Raw genomic sequence first — 23595 nt, forward strand, 5'->3', positions numbered from 1 at the left:
CAAACCCCAAGGCGCCGTGGCTGGCGGTTTCAGGGGCGGGGTCTCAAGGCCAGCGCAATGGATGCTGGGGGCATGGGACAGGATCAGAGCAGGCACTGAAGCGGCCGATGAAGTGGCCAGTCTTTCTCGGTTCCCACGCTAGCGATGTCACAGCCGCAAAGGGCATCACGACACTGGCCGAGCAGGAAGAGGGTGGGGGCAGACATGTGCACTAAAAGCAGATGTGATATTTTGCACAAGTTAAAGACCCCAGAAAAATGGAGACATTGAAGAATGGGCCCTTCTGGGACTTTGATGGAGAAGGCAATGGCACCCCACTCCGGTGTTCTTGCCTGGAAAATCCCATGGACGGAGGAGCCTGGTGGGCTAGTCCATGGAGTCGCTAAGAGTCGGACACGACTGAGTGACTTCACTTTCACTTTTCACTTTCATGCATTGGAGAAGGAAATGGCAACCCACTCCAGTGTTCTTGCCTGGAGGGAGAATCCTGGGGAGGGGGGAGCCTGGTGGGCTGCGTCTATGATGTCGCACAGAGTCGGACACGACTGAAGCGACTTAGCAGCAGCAGGGACCTTTGAAAAGAATGGCTTTTTAATATTTTCAAAACGTTTATGTTGTGAACATATTAATATTTAATAAGTTTATTAAATAATAAGTTTATTGAATTAATAAACTTAGTTTATTAAACTAAGTCCATGTGGGCATAAGTGAGTGAAGTGAAGTCGCTCAGTCCTGTCCGACCCTTTGCAAACCCGTGACTCTTTTTTTTTTTTTCATTTATTTTTATTAGTTGGAGGCTAATTACTTTACAATATTGTAGTGGTTTTTGTGATACATTGACATGAATTAGCCATGGATTTACATATATTCCCCATCCCGGTCCCCCCTCCCACCTCCCTCTCCACCCGATCCCTCTGGGTCTTCCCAGTGCACCAGGCCCGAGCACTTGTCTCATGCATCCAACCTGGGCTGGTGATCTGTTTCACCCTAGATAATATACATGTTTCGATCCTGTTCTCTCGAAACATCCCACCCTCGCCTTCTCCCACAGAGTCCAAAAGTCTGTTCTATACATCTGTGTCTCTTTTTCTGTTTTGCATATAGGGTTATCGTTACCATCTTTCTAAATTCCATATATATGTGTTAGTATACTGTAATGGTCTTTATCTTTCTGGCTTACTTGACTCTGTATAATGGGCTCCAGTTTCATCCATCTCATTAGAACTGATTCAAATGAATTCTTTTATAATGGCTGAGTAATATTCCATGGTGTATATGTACCACAGCTTCCTTATCCATTCGTCTGCTGATGGGCATCTAGGTTGCTTCCCTTTCCTGGCTATTATAAACAGTGCTGCAATGAACATTAACCCCGTGACTCTTTGCGACTCTTAGCCCACCAGGCTCCTCCATCCATGGGATTCTCTAGGCAAGAATATTGGAGTGGGTTGCCATTTCCTTTTTCAGGAGATATTCCCGACCTAGGGGTTTCCTGTATTGCCAGCATATACTTTAACCTCTGAGCTACCAGGAAAGCCCGCATGTGGGCATAAACTTACCATTTAGAAGCCTCAGTTATTACTAAAAGGTCATATATGGTAATAAAGTGTAAGAGTGTGTGGACTGAAAATAGATACCCAAACTGAGAGCTGTGAGTTAAGTTTTGTTGGAGTGGGGGTGATTATGAGGACTATAGTCCAGGACACAGCCTCTCAGATGGCTCTGAGGAACTGCTTGCCAGAGGTGGGAGTCTGGCAGAGGACAGTATATATGTGATTTTGATGAAGGGGAATACATGCAGTCAAACATACATTTTGGCAGAGGTTTGCTGCTAGTGCAGAGAAGGTTGCTGATAGTCACAAGGAGCAGATGTCTCATTAAGAGACATTAAGATTAAATTAAAATTAAATTAAGACATTAAAATCATTAAGATTTTAGTGCTCTTCTAGATGTGAGAAGATATTAAAAAAAATCAGGCTCATGAAGTCTTCTGAAAAGATCTAGCTACCTGAAGGCCTGTTCTACCAAATTTCCCTAGAGCACAGAGCGCCTCATTCCTGCTCTCTGTCTGGAACTCTTTTCAGGGTGTGTTGAAGGTCAGCGACTGCAGTGGCTAAGGACTTCATTCTTGTAGAACTGGGTGGTGAGCTACATTGTTTAGTTGGCAAGCTAAAGGAATCCTAAGAAATAGTTGAATTGTGTGTTTATGTGTCTATGTAAAAATGCCCCATTTCTTTTTAAATATCTTATAAAAAATATAGTAGGTGAATATCCTATATGTGACTCAACTATTTACTGAGCACTTACTATGTACCAGGCACTGAGCTCGGCACACAGGACGCATGGGTCCCTTCTTTGTATTTCTTGGTAGGGGCCACAGAAGAGAAGCAATATAGAGTTTTGCTGCATTCTACTATAGCTAAAACTGTTAGAATAAACTTCCCACTATTCATATCAATTAAGCTTGAATCAGCTCGTCACAATAAAATTTGAGTATGAATTTGAGTCTGAGAAGCTGCTAAGAATTTGAATGTTGAGGGTGAGGAAAGATATTTTAAAAGGGGAAATCATTTTGGAAATAACGTTACCTTATGTGCCAATAATCATTTCTATTTAATAAACTTAGCCAAAACATTAGAGTTATAACTTAATAAAATATCAATCAATAAATTGTCTAAAACAAAACAAGATAAAAAAACTATGAAGCCATCTTCTTAATAGCAGCTCTACTGTGGAGTCTTCCTTGACACTCACTTCTCCCTTACTCTCTACCCCAATTCAATTTATTATCAAGTTCTGAGGATTCTACTCCCGAACTGTATCTTGTCTATCATTTCATTCCGCCTCTACTGTTTTGGTGGTAGGCCAAGAAATGGTCTTCAAACCAGTACCTGCAGATGAAATACTGACTTCCAGGAGCATGAGGTTAGTGATGATTTTAAAGGAATCTGTTTATATATCCAGATCTTTATATATAGCCTTTTCTAATTGTCATAAAGATTTGCCTTTCCTAGCCTTCCTTTCAAAATCTTCCTTCACACACTTAAAAAAAGACCAGCCCTCTCCTGTCTGGAATTGCGCTGTGGTGCTTTCCAGGTGTAAGAAACTCAAGGATACCACAGAGCCAATGCAGAAAAGAAAAAGAAAAAAAATTTAAAGGAAGGAGCACTTCTTTCAATGGTCAATTGAAAAGCATCTATAAGGGCCAGGAGTCCAGGTGAATAGTTGCTCCAAGCCTGCGGGCCCAGCAGACACAGCGGGGAGAGGCATGTACACCAAGTACCTGACGTGGCCTATGTGCTTGGTGGGCTGTGTGCTGGACATGGATTCCCCTGGGAACCTGGACCTGCCAGGCCCACGTCTCAGCCTGGGCCCACAAGCCTACAGTCCCCACACCCCAAACCTGACCTCGACCCCCAGGCTTCTGCAGTACCCAGACTTCACCCCTTCTCTGTACCAGGGGGCAAATGGGCTCCCAGCGCCAGTCCACCCGCCCTGGCTTTTAGGCTTCCTCTGAGCTTTGGAGGCTTCCTTGCTGGCTCAGAAGGTAAAGAATATGCCTCCAGTGTGGGAGACCAGGGTTTGATTTCTGGGTCAGGAAGATTCCCCTGGAGAAGGGAATGGCAACCCACTCCAGTATTCTTGCCTGGAGAAGCCCATGGACAAAAGGCCCTGGCAGGCTATAGTCCATGGGGTTGCCAACAGTCCACCATGCCTGAGTGACCAACACACACATGGAGCTTTAGTGTGTGGCGCCCACGTCCCCGGGGGCCTGGCCCTGGTCTCCTGGTGCAGTCCCTCTGCAGCCCAGGCATTCCGTCCTCACCCGGAGGGCAAAGCCAGATTTCCTGTGAGTGGATGTGGTGTAGCGTGGCAGCTGAAGGTGGCAATGGCAGGGGTAAGACCGGGACCAAAGACAAAAACTATGTAGTCTACACCAAACTGGCTTCCCTGATGGCTCATATTAAAGAATCCACCTGCCAATGCAAGAGACACGGGTTCGATCCCTGGATCTGGAAGATCGCCTGGAGAAGGAAATGGCAACCCACTCCAGTATTCTTGCCTGGGAAATCCCATGGACAGAGGAGCCTGACGGGCTATAGTCCATGAGATTGCAAAAGGGTCAGACACAACTTAGGGACTAAAACAACAAAACAGCTACACTGATCACCAGTGCCTGGAGCTGGAGAAGGAATTCCTGTATAGTCATTACATCACCATCCAGGGAAAATCAGAGCTGGCTGCTAACGGGGGCTTACTGAAAGTCATGTGAAGATCTGCTTCCGAAATCGGCAGGCAAAGGAGCACAAAGTGAACCAGAAGAAGCAACAGCAGCAGCAGCACCCCCACAGCCATCCCTGCCAGCCCATGGTGTGACCCCACACTCCAGCTGGGCCACCGTTTGAGGACCTGTGCCCCAGCTCCGCCAGCCTCCTGAGTGCCCGCTTCCCAATGCCTGTCACGGAGGAGTATGCTCTAGCTCCCTGACCAACTTTGTGAGATAGGGGCCTTGGGGACTCAGGTGCTGGGAATGTGACTCCTGTGGGGACCCAGGAGGCCTGGTGTGAGTCCCAGTCCTGCCACCGACCCTCTGAGTAACCTTGGACAGATCACCCACCCCACCCCTGGGCCCAACTCTGGAGAGGTCATAACCCCCAGGCGATCAGGGGGTCACCCACCCCTCCTCCACAGACTCAAAGGTGGGAGGCCCCATAGGGACTAGACTCCTGGAGAAAGGAGGTGGAACCCAGAGAAGATGAAAAGCTTGCAGACTGTAACCTGAGGAGGTGGCGGGGGTCAGCTCATACCTGCCTTTTTCTGCAGCCTCACCTCTCCCAGCCCCCATCCTAACATGCCCTGAACCCTCTCCAAAAAGAGTTGGACATCACTGAGCGACTAACACTTCCATCAGATTTTATTAGCTGGAAACAAAAGCACCGTCAAAGAGTGAAGCAGTACTGCTTAGTGTAGTGACACTAATTCCTTTTTTTTTTTTCTTTTCTTTCTTAAAAATTTATTTCTAATTGGGGGATAATTGCTAGCATCTTTTCATATGTTTATTAGCCACCTGTGTGTCTTCTTTGGAGAAATGTCTGATTAGGCCTTCTGCTCACTTTTTGATTGAGTTTTTTGTTTTTTTGGTATTGAGCTAAATGACCTGCTTCTAGATTTTGGAGATTAATCCTTTGTCAGTTGTTTCATTCACTATTATTTTCTCCCATTCTGAGTGTTGTCTTTTCACCTGTTTATAGTCACCTTCACTGTGCAAAAGCTTTTAAGTTTAATTAGGTCCCATCTGTTTATTTTTGTTTTCATTTCCATTACTTTAGGAGGTAGGCTATAGAGGATCTTGCTGTGATTTATGTCAATGAGTTTTCTAATTCTTTTAATATAACTAGAATATTTTACAGAGCATTAGATTCTTCGAAACACACTGGGTGAAACCAGGGGACTGAAAGGTAAAGTGATTTCTTTTAAATTCATTCTGCTATATATGTGTTATATACCTATACATATACACTTTGGTATGCAGTAAGTTAAAACATATAATTTGATTATATCATGAACTATATATTCCAATTACATTCGATCATCATCTTACTTTGTTTCATGTTATGTGTAATATTTTCTATCTGCTATAAAGAGTTTATAGCAGATAAACTAGATGGCCTAGTTTGGCCTAGATGTTTGGCCAAATAGATTTTTTAGCTTCATACACTGTTCTCTCATTAAATACAGGGATATTTTGATTATGATATATATGACATTAACAGAGTTATTTCTGAAGTAGTGTCTATGATTTTTTACTTTATAGAAAAAGCTGATGACCAGTTTTCGATACCAAGGAAATATCATGCTTTTAATTACTTTTAATTAGTTACTCTTCTTTCATTATTTTGTAATATGCGTGCATGAGTGCTAAGTCATTTCAGTTGTGTCCAACTCTATGACCCTATGGACTATAGCCCACCAGGCTCCTCAGTCTATGGGATTTTCCAGGTAAGAATACTAGAGTGGGTTGCCATACCCTCCTCTAGGAGATCTTCCCAACCTAAGGACTGCAGCCACATCCCTCGAATCTCCTGCACTGGCAGGCAGGCTCTTTACCACTAGCTCCAGCTGGGAAGCCCATATTTTAATATATAGTTATATTTTAACTACATATTACATTGCATCATTACAATTTAAATAATGAGAAATGTATATAGGTTTATTCTTATTTGTTTAATCTATTAAAATGAATAAATTATATCTACATTATTTAATTGTGATTTGACTGGTTTTATTAATCTGTTTAAAATGCATTCATCTTTCCAGAGCTTTCTGTAATAGCTTTTGAAATGTTTATTAATGAATTTATTTGAACTGAAAAATTAAGTCAAATTTTATGATCAAAAGTCATAGTTTAGCTAATTGATTTGGCAGCACTAGTTATGCACCTGACAGAATTTTCATTGGAATTCAGTGAGCTAAATCCACAGATTCATAGTTTGACAAAAAATATTATTGAAAGACATGAAAATAGCAGGGGCTGCAGGCTTATGGGCCCAGGCTGAGACTGGTGGGCCTAGAGGGGCCAGTGTACTTGGGGGAACCCTTATCCAGCACACCCCTGTACATGGTGTCCATGGCCTGCTACCTTGCACATGCTGAGCACTGGAGCACTTGAGCAACTGCTCACCTGAACTTTCAGCCCTTATAGATGCTTTAATTAATCACTGAAAGAAGTGTTCCTTCAAACCAGTACCTCCAGAGGAAGCCAGACTTTCAGAAATGTGATCATGGTTTTAAAGGAATCCATTTACAGATCCAGAGCTTTATATATGCATGGGTGCACGCTAAGTTGCTCCAGTTGTGTCCGACGCTGTGTGACCCTATGGACTGTAGCCTGTCAGTCTCCTCTGTCCATAGGATTCTCCAGGCAAGAATACTGGAGTAGGTTACCATGCCCTCCTCCAGGGGATCTTCCCCTGGGGTTGAACCCCATGTCTCTCACATTTCTTGCATTGACAGGCGGGTTCCTTACCACTAGCGTCACCTGGAAAGCTCAATTTTATATATGCATGCATGCATGCTAAGTCGCTTCAGTCGTGTCCAACTCTGTGCGACCCTAGGACAGCAGCCCACCAGGCTCCTCTGTCCACGGGATTCTCTAGGCAAGAATACTGGAGTGGGTTGCCATTTCCTTCTCCACGTTTTATATATACCCTTTGCTAATTGTCCTCAAGGCAAAAACACTGAAGTGGTTTGCTATTCCCTTCTCCAGTGGACCACATTTTGTCACCTGACCTGCCTCTTGAGAAATCTGTATGCAGGTCAGGAAGCAACAGTTAGAACTGGACATGGAACAAAAGACCAGTTCCAAATAGGGAAAGGAAGATGTCAAGGTTGTATGTTGTCACCCTGCTTATTTAACTTATATGCAGAGTACATCACGAGAAATGCTGGGCTGGAGGAAGCACGAGCTGGAATCAAGATTGCCAGGAGAAATATCAATAACCTCAGATACACAGATGACACCACCGTCATTGGCAGAAAGTGAAGAAGACCTAAAGACCTCTTGATGAAAGTGAAAGAGGAGAGTGAAAAAGTTGGCTTAAAGCTCAACATTCAGAAAACTAAGATCATGGCATCTGGTCCCATCACTTCAGGGCAAAGAGGCCTGGCATGCTGCAGTCCATGGGGTTGCAGAGAGTTGGACACGACAGAGCAATTAAACTGAACTGATTTGCTAATTGTCACAATTTGCTTTTCCTAACCTTTCCTTCAAAATCTTCCTTTATCCACTATACAAGAAAAGACACTCCCTCTCTCGTCTGGTTTACTGAATCTACCCCCAAAGCTTATATACTCTTCCCAAGAAAAATAAAAGAAAAATTTATGAAATTAAAATGCAAAATAATACAATACTGCATCTTATAGCATTTTATTAAAAGTGAATGAGAAATGAGTAGCAACTTCCATATGGCAGGCACTTATTAAATGATAGCTACTATTTTTATTGTTACTATAACTATTACTATTAATTATACTTTGAAGAAATGATAGAAAGATGCCAGATTATAGATTCACTATTTAATAATAATATGGCATGATTAGTTGCCCCTAATATTCCTTCTCTCAACTTCCCAGTAAAATATTGAAAAGACACATAAAACAACAAAGAGTAACTGCAACTCTGGGACTGAAAGAGTCTATTGGGATGTCTTACCAGCAATGGAATGTATGGCAATTGGCTGGAAATACATTTCTGACTCTACATATCCCATCTTCTAAAACAGAAAGCAAATATAATTCCACAAAGAAGGTAGGAAAAGACTCATTCTCTAGCATTGCACTGACTGGAAAACCATTTATGCATTTACTGCACCAGAATGTTTTCCTGCTTCAGGTAGAATGATGCCCTCTTTCCCTGTCCCCACATTTCCATTCAGAGGCTGTCACTGCTATAATACCACAGAACTAGCAGTGTCAAGCATAGAAAAGGATGTACTGCGGTATATTATACCCTAGAAGCACTGTGGGCAGGGCCATGAAGGGATGGATCCTGACAGCAAGGCATGTGAGAAAGGGGTCTCTTTGATTTTGTACCCCCCAAAATCCCCAAAATCAACCTGTGGTAATCAGGGAAGTCAGCTGTAAGGGCAGGGGAGGTCCCATTAGATAAATGCCCATTAAGACAAAAATTGGGCTAAGGACTCTCTATATTAACCTTAATACTGATTCTACATATGAGTATCTATTAGCTCTCAAATTAAAGCTGAGAAGAGCTAAAGACATTCAGTATAACTGACCTCTCAACCCACAGCAAGCTGGTTAAATGTTTCCTTATTCAAAGATTACTAAGCAAAGAAAGCTTTCCCGATGGCTCATTGGTCAAGAATCTGCCTGCAATGCAGGAGATGCAGGAAACTCGAGGAAATGGTAACCCACTCCAGTACTCTTGCCTAAATCCCATGGACACAGGAGCCTGGTGGCTACAGTCCAAAAGGTCCCAAAGACTGGGTGGGACAGTACTGGGTGGCTGAGCACACACACAGGCAAAGAAAAGAAGACAATAATACTAGTATACGCTATCTCCAGCAATGGCATATTTACTGAGCCAGGCACAGTTTTGAGTTCTGTGTCAGTTATCAATATATCATCTCTAGCTCTGAATCACCTTTTCAACATATGTTCTGGGATATACAAGAATTCCTCTGAATATTTCTCTTTTAAATTGAACACAATATTCAGTTTTCTCAGAGAGCACTCGAGAATTGCCGCTGAAGCAAGGGGATTTCCTGCTCTTTGTTACAGAAACTGGGGACAGTGGTAGAGGTATGAGTTCATTCAACAGACCCTTTTCCAACCACAGGGCCTAAACTGGTCCCTCTGTGACTTTACAACCTCAGCTAGGCAAAGCCTTTTCACAGCCCCTTCAACAGGGAAACCATGGATCCCCAGAACCCAGGTGCTCTGAAAGGCTCCTCTCCCTGCTGAGGTCCACACTCCCATTGCATGCCCACGTCGCTGGCTGCTGGTGGCCAGCTTGCATTCCCGAGGGTGCCTACTGCTTGCCCATCAGCTCCAGTCTGGCCAAACCAGTGAACTTCTCTGCTCCTCAGTGGGCTAACTCACATCTCCAGTGGGGATCTGGGCCCTTTCCACATTTGTCCTTCCTGCCTCCATCAGCCCTAGGGAGCCATGCAGATTTTCCTGACATCATAGATTACTCTTTGATCATGGTTAATACATTTTATATCAACTTACCCAGTTTAGCATACTGTGTGATCTCTATCTCCTGAATGGACCCAGATCACTTCAAGTACTTTACATGTATCAATTCACTCACTTTTTGTAACAATCTTGTCCATGGAATATTATTATTAACCTTATTTTTCAGATGAAGAAAGTTTGTGAGATTAGACAACTCACACAGCAACTGAGGTTTTAATTTTAATGTTAAAAAATTAATTTTTAATCTAAACACTCAGAAGCAAATGTTCTCTTAATATTTTATGTAGGGTATAGAGGAAAATTTTAGAAAACTTCTACTTGATTTTCTCAAGGAAACAAGAAAACATAAGCCTTTCTGAACTAGGAACGGTGAACCATAAAAAATAAACACTACAGGCAGTAAAGAGCAAAATTACTGCCGCGGAAAACAGAAACTGATTTGACAGTCTAACTCAAACCGGTCTTCAGGAATGCAGAGGAAAAAGGTGAAAATGAGAGAGAACATGTCAGAAATCCAACTCAAAGAAGTGAAGGCAAACCTACAAAAAGTCTTCCTAAGGAAGTAACAAGCATGATGGGATCAGAAGTACTCAGCAGAGATTCTACTAAGAAGACATTGAGATGCATCTATTATTCATTGAAAAATTTGGGGGAATTATTATTATACGGTCTCCTCCAAACTCCCAGAGCACTTTCTTTTCACTGTGGCATTTGCTGTATTCTGTCTTGAATATGGTAAGAATGCTAGAATTTCACTGAAAGAACAGGTTTCAAACCTAGGTCCTTTCACTTATTATCTGTGTGAGTCTAACAAGTCTCAACCCCTGGGTCTCAGTTTTATATCTACCTTATAGTATATCTTACATCTACCTAGTTTCTCTACCTTAAATTTGTATTGGGTTATGCAAATAAGAATGAAAATACGTGAAACTATGCAGAAAATGACCCCTGAAACTGAATCTTTATTTCTCTTTATGAACCTAAATATTTAAGGATAAAAGTCATATCTATTTTCTTTATGTCTTCTGCAGTACCTACTAACTGCTGGCACTCTATCAATATTTATTAAGCATATTTAATTTAAAACACAGTCCAGTGTAATAATACCTAAATTTATCCAGCTGTCACAAAAAGAACATTGGATTCCATTCAGAATATTAAAAAAGCATAGGTGAAGAGAACTTATTGTCTTTATAAGCAGAAACAAAATTCATGTATTATTGCTACTTGTTTTAAGCTGAATGTTTATAAAGTAGTGAATATTAAGCCATTTTCATTTGGATAGAAAATTTTGAAGATTTTCTCCATTCTATGTTATAATTGAAACATTTTACATCAGTATACTATAACTAACTACTAAACTCTAATGCAGAATGTGATTTGCAACAGTTTGTTTTCACAAATAAAAATTGGTTCAAAATGACAGAAGAAAATTACAGCAATTAGCATAACCATCCAAAGCAATACTTTCTAAGCATATAAGATGACTAGTATATTCAGTAGACACATGCAATAATTTGGTTTCAAAAACATATCAACTTTCATCAGAAACCTTTAATTCCTAAATTAAATTGAGTTCTAAAAATCAGTAAGTGAGAAAAAATAGAAGAAATTATTTCTCTAAGCCATATTAAAAGTTAATGTTAACAAAATAAAGAGCTGGTAACATGCTACTGATATTGGTAACAGAGATCACCCCTAGATTATTCATCCAAGTCCACAATGTCCCCAAAGTTTGAATTTGTATCTACCTGTGTAAGAATGTCCTCTCAAGTCACCAGACAGATTCTCCTCTGAACTGAGTTCATAAACAGTTCCCAGAGTGACCTGCTCAACCATGAATCTCATAGACTTGGAAATTAAATCTGGGGAAAGCCTTTTGAGGAACTAAACCCTGGGAGCCATCTCAAGATTTCCATTTCACAGTCCACAGTAGGGGCTCATCTCTGTTTCTCCAGTTTGGCAACTTCACTCTTTTTACACTGGCTTGTATATTCAAGGCTCATGTGATGCTCAAGTCCATCTGTATTAGTGATTCTTTTCTTTCACACACTTCATTTATACACTTTAGTCTCATTGGGGAACATAAATCTTTCTTGACAGTACGCAAGTAGGCAATATATTCAAATTCAGAAGAACCAAGAGAAAAGGACAGAGTTTGAAAAAGTTTCTTCTCAGACTCATTACATTGATCTTGCCTTAGGGAATTTAAATGGCTCTGGTCTCTGATCTATGTTCTAGCTTAAATAATCGGTTTGCTACCCCACTAGAAACAGGTAGGCAGGAGCTTAGGTGACTTGAGTTCTTAAAAAATCCTACTGTAGTCTCTTTCCAATTATAGATAATTTCCTCTCAAACTGATTCACTTATGCTGCTTAATTTTCTGTTCTTTGAGCCAGTGTTGCTAATTTGCATCAAGTTACTTAAGATAACAGATTAACCTTCCTGCTTTCAACAACTTTCAAAACGTAGTCTCTGAGTATAACTTACCACAAATTATTATTTTGACTGTCTTTCCCTGTAAAGAGATCAGAACTGTATTTCCAAAGGACATATATGATTAAATTCGAATAATGCATTAATTTGTCTGATTACAATTACAATACCCCCTGAAAGCTAACCAGTTTTGATTATGGGTGTGGAAGTATATGAGTGAAGCAAGTTGTGGAAAATAACAAGCCATAATGTTGCAGACTGGGCCACTGCCTTGGGAAACCAGCTGTGAGGCCCCAGCATACCCCATGGGGAGAGGATATAGAAAAGGGAAGGGGGAGAAATTTGGAAGCCCAATGTTACTTAATCTGAAGGACTCAGAACAAGTTCTAGTCAACGGAGTCATATTACCTCATCTACCTTTTAGCATTTCAAGTACTACTGTTCTCGGTGCATTTGTGGTTCTTCTTCATCACACACGAAACTAACCGGGAAGGTTAAGAAAGTACAGTGAGAATTTATTTCAGCAAGAATACACTTTCAGAGGGAGAGCAGACAGATAGGTGAGGACCTGCTGCTCTGGGTTTCTTTGACAAGCTGGTTATGAAAGTAACACTGCAATGTTGTAAGGTAATTAGCCTCCAACTAATAAAAATAAATGGAAAAAAAATAAAAAAATAAACAACAAAAAAAAAGAAAGTATAAAAAGCAAAAAAAAAAAAAAATGGTTATGTGGGGCATACAGAAGGGGTGGAGGGGTGTGTGAAGGGGTGGAATCTTCACAGGGGAAGGAGGAATTTGGGGATTGTATTCCTTGATTTTCATCTCAGTTCCATCTTCTAGAGGGGAGGAAAGATTTTTGTCCTTATTTAGCTTAGATAAGAGGCGTCATGGTTTCATTGCATGATGGGTACTTCTTATCTGCAAGACTAATTTTATTGTAATGAGATATAATGAGCAACAGGTTACATTCAGACACAGGAAGTTCCTGCCTTTTCTCACCTTTCTTTGTCCGCTTCCTTGACACTTATCACCCAAGAGGTGCAGTTTCTTGTCGGTCTGGAGTCCTGCTTTTCTTTTTACTCCCAAGGACATCCACTGTTTAAAGATGCATGGCTTCTTGCCACCTGGCCCCAGCCCACATTTCTCTGCTCAGATCTAGCTACCTGCATGCTGCTACACTCCCACCCTCTTCAGCCATCTTGGACAAATTATTATGAATATGGTGCCAAGTCTCTGCTGTACCAGGCCTCTGACTCTTCTCTCTATGGTCACCACAGAGCAGAAAACGAATAGCTTTCCATTGAAAGTACTTTAATGGACCAGGGTACTTCCCTGGTTGTCCAGTGGTTAAGACTCCTGGCTTTCACTGTGGAGAGGCACAGGCTCCATCTCTGGTCTGGGAACTGAGACTCTGCATGCCTCAGGGCACAGCTCTCAAACCGCCCCCCCCGCCCCCCAAATTAGAGCTCATCTTACAGTGCTTTGGCTTCCCTGGTGGGTTAGACAGCAAAGAATCTGCCAGCAATGCAGGAGACCCAGGTTCGATCCCTGGGTCAGGAAGATCCCCTGGAGAAGGGCATGGCAATCCACTCCAGTATTCTTGCCTGGAGAATTGCATGGAGAGAGGAGCCTGATGGTTTATAGTCCATGGGGTTGAAAAGTACTGGACACAACTGAGTGACAAACACTAACTCTAACTACAGTGCTTTGCTCATTAAGAATGTTAAAACAGAGTGGCTACCATACTCGGTGCTGTGTAATAGGGGATTTGGCCTTTTCCAGAGATAGTGGGGTCCTGGGAAGTAACCGCTATCACTTGGAATTTCCTAATGAGTGTCTTTTCATTTATAGTGGGCCCCTGGGAAAAACTTGGTAGTTTACGATAATGAGATAACTCAAGGTGGGGTGGACGAGAGCATCAATTCTTCAGCACTCAACCTTCTTTATGGTCTAACTCTCACATCCATACATGACTATTGGAAAGACCATAGCTTGGACTATATGGACTTCTGTTGGCAAATTAATGTCTCTGCTTTTTAATATGCTGTCTAGGTTTGTCATAGCTTTTCTTTCAAGTGTCTTTTAATTTCATGGCTACAGTCACCATCTGCAGAGATTTTGGAGCCCAACAAAATAGTCTGTTGTTTTTCCCATTGTTTCTGCATCTATTTGCCATGAAGTGATGGGACCAGATACCATGATCTTAGTTTTTTGATATACAAAGTCACTAATACCTCAGTCACATACCTCAGTCACTAATAAAAACTGTTATAAGAACATTTATAAATATTATGAACCCAACATTGGAACACATAAATGGATGAATATTAACAGAATAATGGAAAAAGTAGACAGCAATTAAATCATATTGGAGACTGCAATATTCTTATTTTCATCAGGGGGCAGATAACCCAGACAGAATGTCAGTATGGAAATGGTAGAACTATGCTTTTTCTCTAATTAAAGTATAGTTGATTTTATAATGTTCTATTAGTTCAGACTATATATATATTCTTTTTCAGGCTTTTTTCCATTATGGGTTTATTGCAAGATGTTAAGTATAGTTCCCTGGGCTATCTAATAGGTCCTTGTTTAACTATTTTATATATAGTAGTGTTCATCTGTTAATCCTAACTGCTAACTTTTCCCTCTACCCTTCCTTTCCCCTTTGGTAATCATAAGTCTATTTTCTGTCTGTTAGTCTATTTCTGTTTTGTAAATAAGTTCATTTGCACCATTTTTTAGAGCCCACATATAAGTGATATCATATGATATTTGTTTTTCTCTAACTTATTTCACTAGTATAATTTTGAGTCAGTCCATGTTGTTACAGACAGTATTATTTCATTCTTTTTTGTGGCTGAGTAGTATACCATTGTGGTGTGTGTGTGTGTGTATGCCACATCTTCTTTATCCATTCATCTGTTGATGGACATTTAGGTTGCTTTCATATCTTGGCTATTATAAATAGTTCTGCAATGAAGATTGAAGTGCATGTATTTGTTTTTAATTAGAGGTTTTCTCTTTTCCATATTTAGGTCCAGGAGTGAGGTTACTGGTTCATATGGTAACTCTCTTAGTTTTTTAAGGAACCTCCATACTGTTCTCCATAGTGGCTATATCAATTTTCAGTCCCACCAACAGTGTAGGAGGGTTTTCTATTCTACACACCATCTCTAGCATTTATTGTTTTAGAGTTTTTGCTGATGTCCATTCTGACTAGTATGAGGTGATATTTCATTATAGTTTTTATTTGCATTTCTCCAATAATAGTTATGTTGAGCATCTTTTCATGTGCCTACTGGCCATCTATATGTCATATTTGGAGAAATGTCTCTTTAGACCTTCTGCCTATTTTTTTACTGTTTTTCTTAATTGCGCTTTATAAACTGTATATTTTGGAAATTAATCCCTTGTAATTCACATCATCTGCATATATTTTCTGTCAGCCTGTTGTCTTTTTGTTGTGTTTATGGTTTCATTTGCTGTACAAAACTTTTTATGTTTGATTGGGGTCCCTTTTGCCTATTTTTGGCTTTATTTCCGATACTATAGGAGACCGATCCAAAAAATTGCTATGATTTATGTCAAAGAGTGATCTGTCTGTTTTCCTCTAGAAGTGTTTTAGTATCTGATATTACATTTAGGTCTTTAATCCTAATTTAAGTAATATCCTTCTTTATTTAAAACTATACTACCAAGCTATAGTAGTCAAAGTTGTATGATACTAGGACAACACACACACACATAGATCACTGAACAGAATAGAGAGCCCAGAAATGAACCCACACATGTATAGTCAATTAATCTATGACAAAGGAGGCAAGACTATACAGTGGGGAAAGAACAGTCTCTAAAAAGTGGTGGTGGGAAAACTGGACTGTTTCAATCAAGAGAATTAAACTGGACCACTTTAAATCACCATATATACAAACAGAGTCAATATGGATTAAAAGAAAATCCATTTAAGAAAATCTAGACAGTAAACTCTGTGATCTTGGTCTTCATAATACTTTTTGGATCAGTCTCCTAGGCAAGGGCAATGAAAGCAAAAATAAACAAATGAGATCACATTAAACTAAAAAGCCTTTGCATGATAAAGGGAAACTTCAAGAAAGTGAAAAGACAGCCAGCTGAATGGGAGAAGATATTTGCAAATGTTATATCCAATAACAGGTTACTATGCAAAAATATATTAAAAGCTTATTATAACTCAGTGTTAAAAACTGCAAACAATCCAATTTAAAAATGAACAGGACCTGAACACACATTTTTCCAAAGAAGTCATGCAAATTTCCAATAGACACCTGAAAAGATACTCAATATCACTAAACCTCACTGCAAATAAAATCACAGAGAGAGACCAATTCCATATTTGTCAGAATGGCTATCATCTAAAAGACAAAAAATAGCAAGTGTTGGTAAGGATGTGGAGAAAAGAGAACACGTGCACTCTTGGTGGAAATGTAAATTGATGCAGCCACGATGGAAAGCAGTATGGAGATGCATCAAAAAAGTTAAGAATAAGAGTATCATGTGTGCTGTGTTCTCAGTCACTCAGTTGTGTCCAACTCTTTCCAACCCCATGGACTGTAGCCCGCCAGGCTCCTCTGTCCTTGGAATTTTCCAGGAAAAAATACTGGAGTGGGTTCCAATTTCCTACTTCAGGAGATTGTCCTAGCACAGGGATCCTACCCACATCTCCAGCATCTCCCACACTGGCAGACAGATTCTTTACCACCGCACCACCATACAATTCAGCAATTCCACTTCTGGGTATTTACCTAAAGAAAACAAAAACAGCAATTAGAAAAGATGTATGCATCTCTACATTCATTGCAGCCTTTTTCAAAATAGCAAAGTCTTGGAAGCAACCTAAGTGTTTTTCAGTAAATGAATGGATAAAGGAGATGTGAGACAGATATCTATACATAATGGAATTAGTAGCCATCTAAAAGAAGGAAATCTTGCCATTTGTGACAACATGGGTAGATCTACAAGGAATTATGCTGAATGAAATAGGTCATACAGAGAAAGATGAATACCGGAATATTCAGAACAAAACAAACAGAAAAAATACAGACTGATAGAGAACAAAGTGGTTGCCAGATGAGAGGAGATTGAGGGTTGAGTGAATAGATGAAGGAGATTAAGTACAATATTTAAGGTATAAAATAAATATGTCACAGAGATTCATATAAAGCATAAGGAATATGGTCACATTCTAGTGATTTTGCACGGTGACATTAGATGGTAATTATCTCTTAATGTAGGGTTTCTCTGGTGGCTAAGATGGTAAAGAATTTGCCTGCAATGCAGGAGGCTGGATTCAATCCTTGGGTCAGGAATACCCCTGGAGAAGGGAATGGTTATCCACTCCAGTACTCTTGCCTGGAGAATTCCATGGACAGAGGAGTCCTGTAGGCTACAGTCCTGTAGTCCTGTAGTCCTTGGGGAATGTATTTCAATGTTGGATCACTGTGTTGTTTACCTGATACTAATGCAATAGTGTACATCAACTACGTTTTAATTTAAAAAGTCAGGCTTTGCATACTGTCACAGATTTTAGATGCCCTTCTCCATATTCCCTCTGCCCAAACCTCTATTTCTCCATGGAGGCTTCCTCAGGCACCCCCATAGACTGCCTGGTTCAGGGCATTCCCCTAAGGACTAGGATTTAATGCCTTCAGAGGCATCCCTCAGTCAGCCTGCCAGTGGATAAAAATCCAACTATGTAGTCCTTTAAAGGTATACTCTTGAGGTACATCTACATAGTTCCTTAGTTGGCCCCTGGTGGGACTGATTGAGTTACCTACAGTGGTAATTATGCAGTGATTGTACGCCTAATAAAACTGTAAGATTAACATAAAATCTTGCTAAAATGATGACTGTCGCTCTATCTAGGAAATGGTGTCTTTCTTTAACACTGTATTTATATCTCTTGGTGTGTGCAACAGTTTGTAGCATAAATCATACTGAAAAGAAAAAAGCCACCTTGTCTTTTCAGGAGTCTTTGAATTCTGGAATACAATTTGTGTATAATTATTAAACCTCTCCTCTGGTATAGTTGCTGCATAACTTGCCTCAGTGTTTGAACTTCCCAATCTGCCTGCAATGTGGGAGACCTGGGTTTGATCCCTGGGTTGGGAAGATCCCCTGGAGAAAGGAACGGCTACCCACTCCAGTATTCTGGCCTGGAGAATCCCATGCACTGTATAGTCCATGGGGTCACAAACAGTCGGACCCAACTGAGCAACTTTCACTTTCACTCTGGTATAGTTGCTGCATAACTTGCCTCACTGTTAAGTAGGCTATTGTTTTCCAATAGTAGATTGCATTTAAAAATACCTGAGAAGCTTTAAAAATATAAATTTCTGGGCCTTTACTTTGAATTACAAAATTCATCTCTCTGTGAGGGTGTTGTGTGTGTGTGTGTGTGCGTGCGTGTAAATCCTTCAGGTGATTTTGATGCACGGTTCATTTCGGGAACTGCATAGAAGTTTGGTATAATTCTTGCATCTCTCACCCTTAAAGGAGGGGGATTACAAAAGGCAGGGTGGAAAGACAGAAAGTGTGGGAGTGGAGGTTTATACTATGTAGTAATTGAGACATTAGAATTTTACAGCTACATAATAAAAATGATTTCATGACAGTATCAAAGCCTGTATCCAGGATCACTGAGATGTCTCAGTTTGGTCTTTCTTTATTACAGCTTATAATTTAAATGCTAAGGGCAGAAGCCACTTAGATATAAAGTATTATCCTTGAATATCTTTTATGTAAATGTAACCTTTAGGTGAGGAAGGAGGAGAGGCAATATAATTAGTGAATCAAACGCAGATAATCAGCACCTTCTGTAGTATTGGCAGATAATTACAAGGCTGGGATTCTTGAAACTTGATATTTGGGCAAGGAAATAAGGAAAACATCTGCAACTCATTCTGCAAAGTAAAAATGGGGTTCTCTTGAGTCTGTTTTCAGCACAACATTAAATAGCAGATACTAAACCAACTCCCCCCCAAAAAAATCTTGTGAAACTGTAAAACTAGAAATCATGTGCAAAAAAAATATCTCTTCTCACTTGGTATCTATTTCATGAACTAATTTTTAAAATGAGGTTTTTACAACCTTTCATTGAACTTTTAAGAATATATTAAGTTTTCTAACTATAAAACACTGATGAAAGAAATCAAAGAGGACACAAGCAGATGGAGAAATATACCGTGTTCATGGATTGGAAGAATCAATATTGTCAAAATGGTTATACTACCCAAAGCAATCTATAGATTCAATGCAATCCCTATCAAACTACCAACGGTATTTTTCACAGAACTAGAACAAATAACATCACAATTTGTATGGAAATACAAAAAACCTCGAATAGCCAAAGTAATCCTGAGAAAGAAGAATGGAACTGGAGGAATCAATCTGCCTGACTTCAGACTCTACTACAAAGCCACAGTCATCAAGACAGTATGGTACTGGCACAAAGACAGAAATATAGATCAATGGAACAGAATAGAAAGCCCAGAGATAAGTCCACGAACCTATGGTCACCTTATCTTCGACAAAGGAGGCAAGGATATACAATGGAAAAAAGATAACCTCTTTAACAAGTGGTGCTGGGAAAACTGGTCAACCACCTGTAAAAGAATGAAACTAGAACACTTTCTAACACCATACACAAAAATAAACTCAAAATGGATTAAAGATCTAAATGTAAGACCAGAAACTATAAGACTCCTAGAGGAGAACATAGGCAAAACACTCTCCGACATAAATCACAGCAGGATCCTCTATGACCCACATCCCAGAATTTCAGAAATAAAAGCAAAAATAAACAAATGGGACCTAATGAAACTTAAAAGCTTTTGCACAACAAAGGATACTATAAGCAAGGTGAAAAGACAGCCCTCAGATTGGGAGAAAATAATAGCAAATGAAGCAACAGACAAAGGATTAATCTCAAAAATATACAAGCAACTCCTCCAGCTCAACTCCAGAAAAATAAATGACCCAATCAAAAAATGGGCCAAAGAACTCAACAGACATTTCTCCAAGGAAGACATACAGATGGCTAACAAACACATGAAAAGATGCTCAACATCACTCATTATCAGAGAAATGCAAATCAAAACCACAATGAGGTACCATTACACGCCAGTCAGGATGGCTGCTATCCAAAAGTCTACAAGCAATAAATGCTGGAGAGGGTGTGGAGAAAAGGGAACCCTCTTACACTGTTGGTGGGAATGCAAATTAGTACAGCCACTATGGAAAACAGTGTGGAGATTTCTTAAAAAGCTGGAAATAGAACTGCCATATGACCCAGCAATCCCACTTCTGGGCATACACACCAAGGAAACCAGATCTGAAAGAGCCACATGCACCCCAATGTTCATCGCAGCACTGTTTATAATAGCCAGGACATGGAAGCAACCCAGATGCCCATCAGCAGACGAATGGATGAGGAAGCTGTGGTACATATACACCATGGAATATTACTCAGCCATTAAAAAGAATTCATTTGAATCAGTTCTAATGAGATGGATGAAACTGGAGCCCATTATACAGAGCGAAGTAAGCCAGAAAGATAAAGACCATTACAGTATACTAACACATATATATGGACTTTAGTAAGATGGTAACGATAACCCTATATGCAAAACAGAAAAGGAGACTCAGATGTATACAACAGACTTGTGGACTCTGGGAGAAGGCGAGGGTGGGATGATTCAGGAGAACAGCATTGAAACATGTATATTATCTAGGGTGAAACAGATCACCAGCTCAGGTTGGGTTCATGAGACAAGTGCTCGGGCCTGGTGCACTGGGAAGACCCAGAGGGATCGGGTGGAGAGGGAGGTGGGAGGGGGGACTGGGATGGGGAATACATGTAAATCCATGGCTAATTCATATCAATGTATAACAAAAACTACTGTAATGATGTAAAGTAATTAGCCTCCAACTAATAAAAATTTAAAAAAAAAAAAAAAAAAAAAGAATATATTAAGTTTTCTAATGCCATAAAACATCTTTGCAATTTAATCTGTCAACCTGTCCAATTTCCATGAACCCCTCCACACACAACAATGTTGAAACTATGGTGGGGACGATTTGTTTCTAGGACTCTTTCATCTTCAAACTCTTTGTGAAGTTTCTGTAAGACGTGTGGCTCTGTAAGAACCATGGCTCACTGCATCACCTGCTTCTGCTGCTGCTGCTGCTGCTGTCACTTCAGTCATGTCAGACTCTGTGCGACCCCATAGACGGCAGCCCACCAGGCCCCTGCATCACCTGGGACATGTTTAATAAATGAATAAACGCTTTTAAGTTTCATTAGGTCCCATTTGTTTATTTTTGCTTTTATTTCTGAAATTCTGGGATGTGGGTCATAGAGGATCCTGCTGTGATTTATGTCGGAGAGTGTTTTGCCTATGTTCTCCTCTAGGAGTTTGATAGTTTCTGGTCTTACATTTAGATCTTTAATCCATTTTGAGTTTATTTTTGTGTATGGTGTTAGAAAGTGTTCTAGTTTCATTCTTTTACAGGTGGTTGACCAGTTTTCCCAGCACCACTTGTTAAAGAGGTTATCTTTTTTCCATTGTATATCCTTGCCTCCTTTGTCGAAGATAAGGTGACCATAGGTTCGTGGACTTATCTCTGGGCTTTCTATTCTGTTCCATTGATCTATATTTCTGTCTTTGTGCCAGTACCATACTGTCTTGATGACTGTGGCTTTGTAGTAGAGTCTGAAGTCAGGCAGATTGATTCCTCCAGTTCCATTCTTCTTTCTCAGGATTACTTTGGCTATTCGAGGTTTTTTGTATTTCCATACAAATTGTGAAATTATTTGTTCTAGTTCTGTGAAAAATACTGTTGGTAGTTTGATAGGGATTGCATTGAATCTATAGATTACTTTGGGTAGTATAGCCATTTTGACAATATTGATTCTTCCAATCCATGAACATGGTATATTTCTCCATCTATTTGTGTCCTCTTTGATTTCTTTCATCAGTGTTTTATAGTTTTCTATGTATAGGTCTTTTGTTTCTTTAGGTAGATATACTCCTAAGTATTTTATTCTTTTTGTTGCAATGGTGAATGGTATTGTTTCCTTAATTTCTCTTTCTGTTTTCTCATTGTTAGTGTATAGGAATGCAAGAGATTTCTGTGTGTTAATTTTATATCCTGCAACTTGACTGTATTCGTTGATTAGCTCTAGTAATTTTCTGGTAGAGTCTTTAGGGTTTTCTATGTAGAGGATCATGTCATCTGCAAACAGCGAGAGTTTCACTTCTTCTTTTCCTATCTGGATTCCTTTTACTTCTTTTTCTGCCCTGATTGCTGTGGCCAAAACTTCCAAAACTATGTTGAATAGTAGTGGTGAGAGTGGGCACCCTTGTCTTGTTCCTGATTTCAGGGGAAATGCTTTCAATTTTTCACCATTGAGGGTGATGCTTGCTGTGGGTTTGTCATATATAGCTTTTATTATGTTGAGGTATGTTCCTTCTATTCCTGCTTTCTGGGGAGTTTTAATCATAAATGGATGTTGAATTTTGTCAAAGGCTTTTTCTGCATCTATTGAGATAATCATATGGTTTTTATCTTTCAATTTGTTAATGTGGTGTATTACATTGATTGATTTGCGGATATTAAAGAATCCTTGCATTCCTGGGATAAAGCCCACTTGGTCATGATGAATGATTTTTTTAATATGTTGTTGGATTCTGTTTGCTAGAATTTTGTTAAGGATTTTTGCATCTATGTTCATCAGCGATATTGGCCTGTAGTTTTCTTTTTTTGTGGCATCTTTGTCTGGTTTTGGAATTAGGGTGATGGTGGCCTCATAGAATGAGTTTGGAAGTCTACTTTCTTCTGCAATTTTCTGGAAGAGTTTGAGTAAGATAGGTGTTAGCTCTTCTCTAAATTTTTGGTAGAATTCAGCTGTGAAGCCATCTGGTCCTGGGCTTTTGTTTGCTGGAAGATTTCTGATTACAGTTTCGATTTCCTTGCTTGTGATGGTTTTGTTAAGATCTTCTATTTCTTCCTGGTTCAGTTTTGGAAAGTTATACTTCTCTAAGAACTTGTCCATTTCTTCCAAGTTGTACATTTTATTGGCATAGAGCTGCTGGTAGTAGTCTCTTATGATCCTTTGTATTTCAGTGTTGTCTGTTGTGATCTCTCCATTTTCATTTCTAATTTTGTTAATTTGGTTCTTCTCCCTTTGTTTCTTAATGAGTCTTGCTAATGGTTTGTCAATTTTGTTAATTTTTTCAAAAAACCAGCTTTTAGCTTTGTTAATTTTTGCTATGGTCTCTTTAGTTTCTTTTGCATTTATTTCTGCCCTAATTTTTAAGATTTCTTTCCTTCTACTAACCCTGGGGTTCTTCATTTCTTCTTCCTCTAGTTGCTTTAGGTGTAGAGTTAGGTTATTTA

The 23595-nt window shown here is 39.8% G+C and overlaps 1 pseudogene; it reads left to right on the forward strand.

The window, feature by feature from the left end:
* The first annotated feature begins 107 nt into the window (after nt 1-107).
* On the forward strand, nt 108-4488 carry LOC110128632 (homeobox protein CDX-1-like; annotated as a pseudogene).
* The last annotated feature ends 19107 nt before the right edge of the window (nt 4489-23595 follow it).

Source organism: Odocoileus virginianus, chromosome 11 (assembly GCF_023699985.2).
Source record: "Odocoileus virginianus isolate 20LAN1187 ecotype Illinois chromosome 11, Ovbor_1.2, whole genome shotgun sequence".
Classification (NCBI taxonomy): Eukaryota; Metazoa; Chordata; class Mammalia; order Artiodactyla; family Cervidae; genus Odocoileus; species Odocoileus virginianus.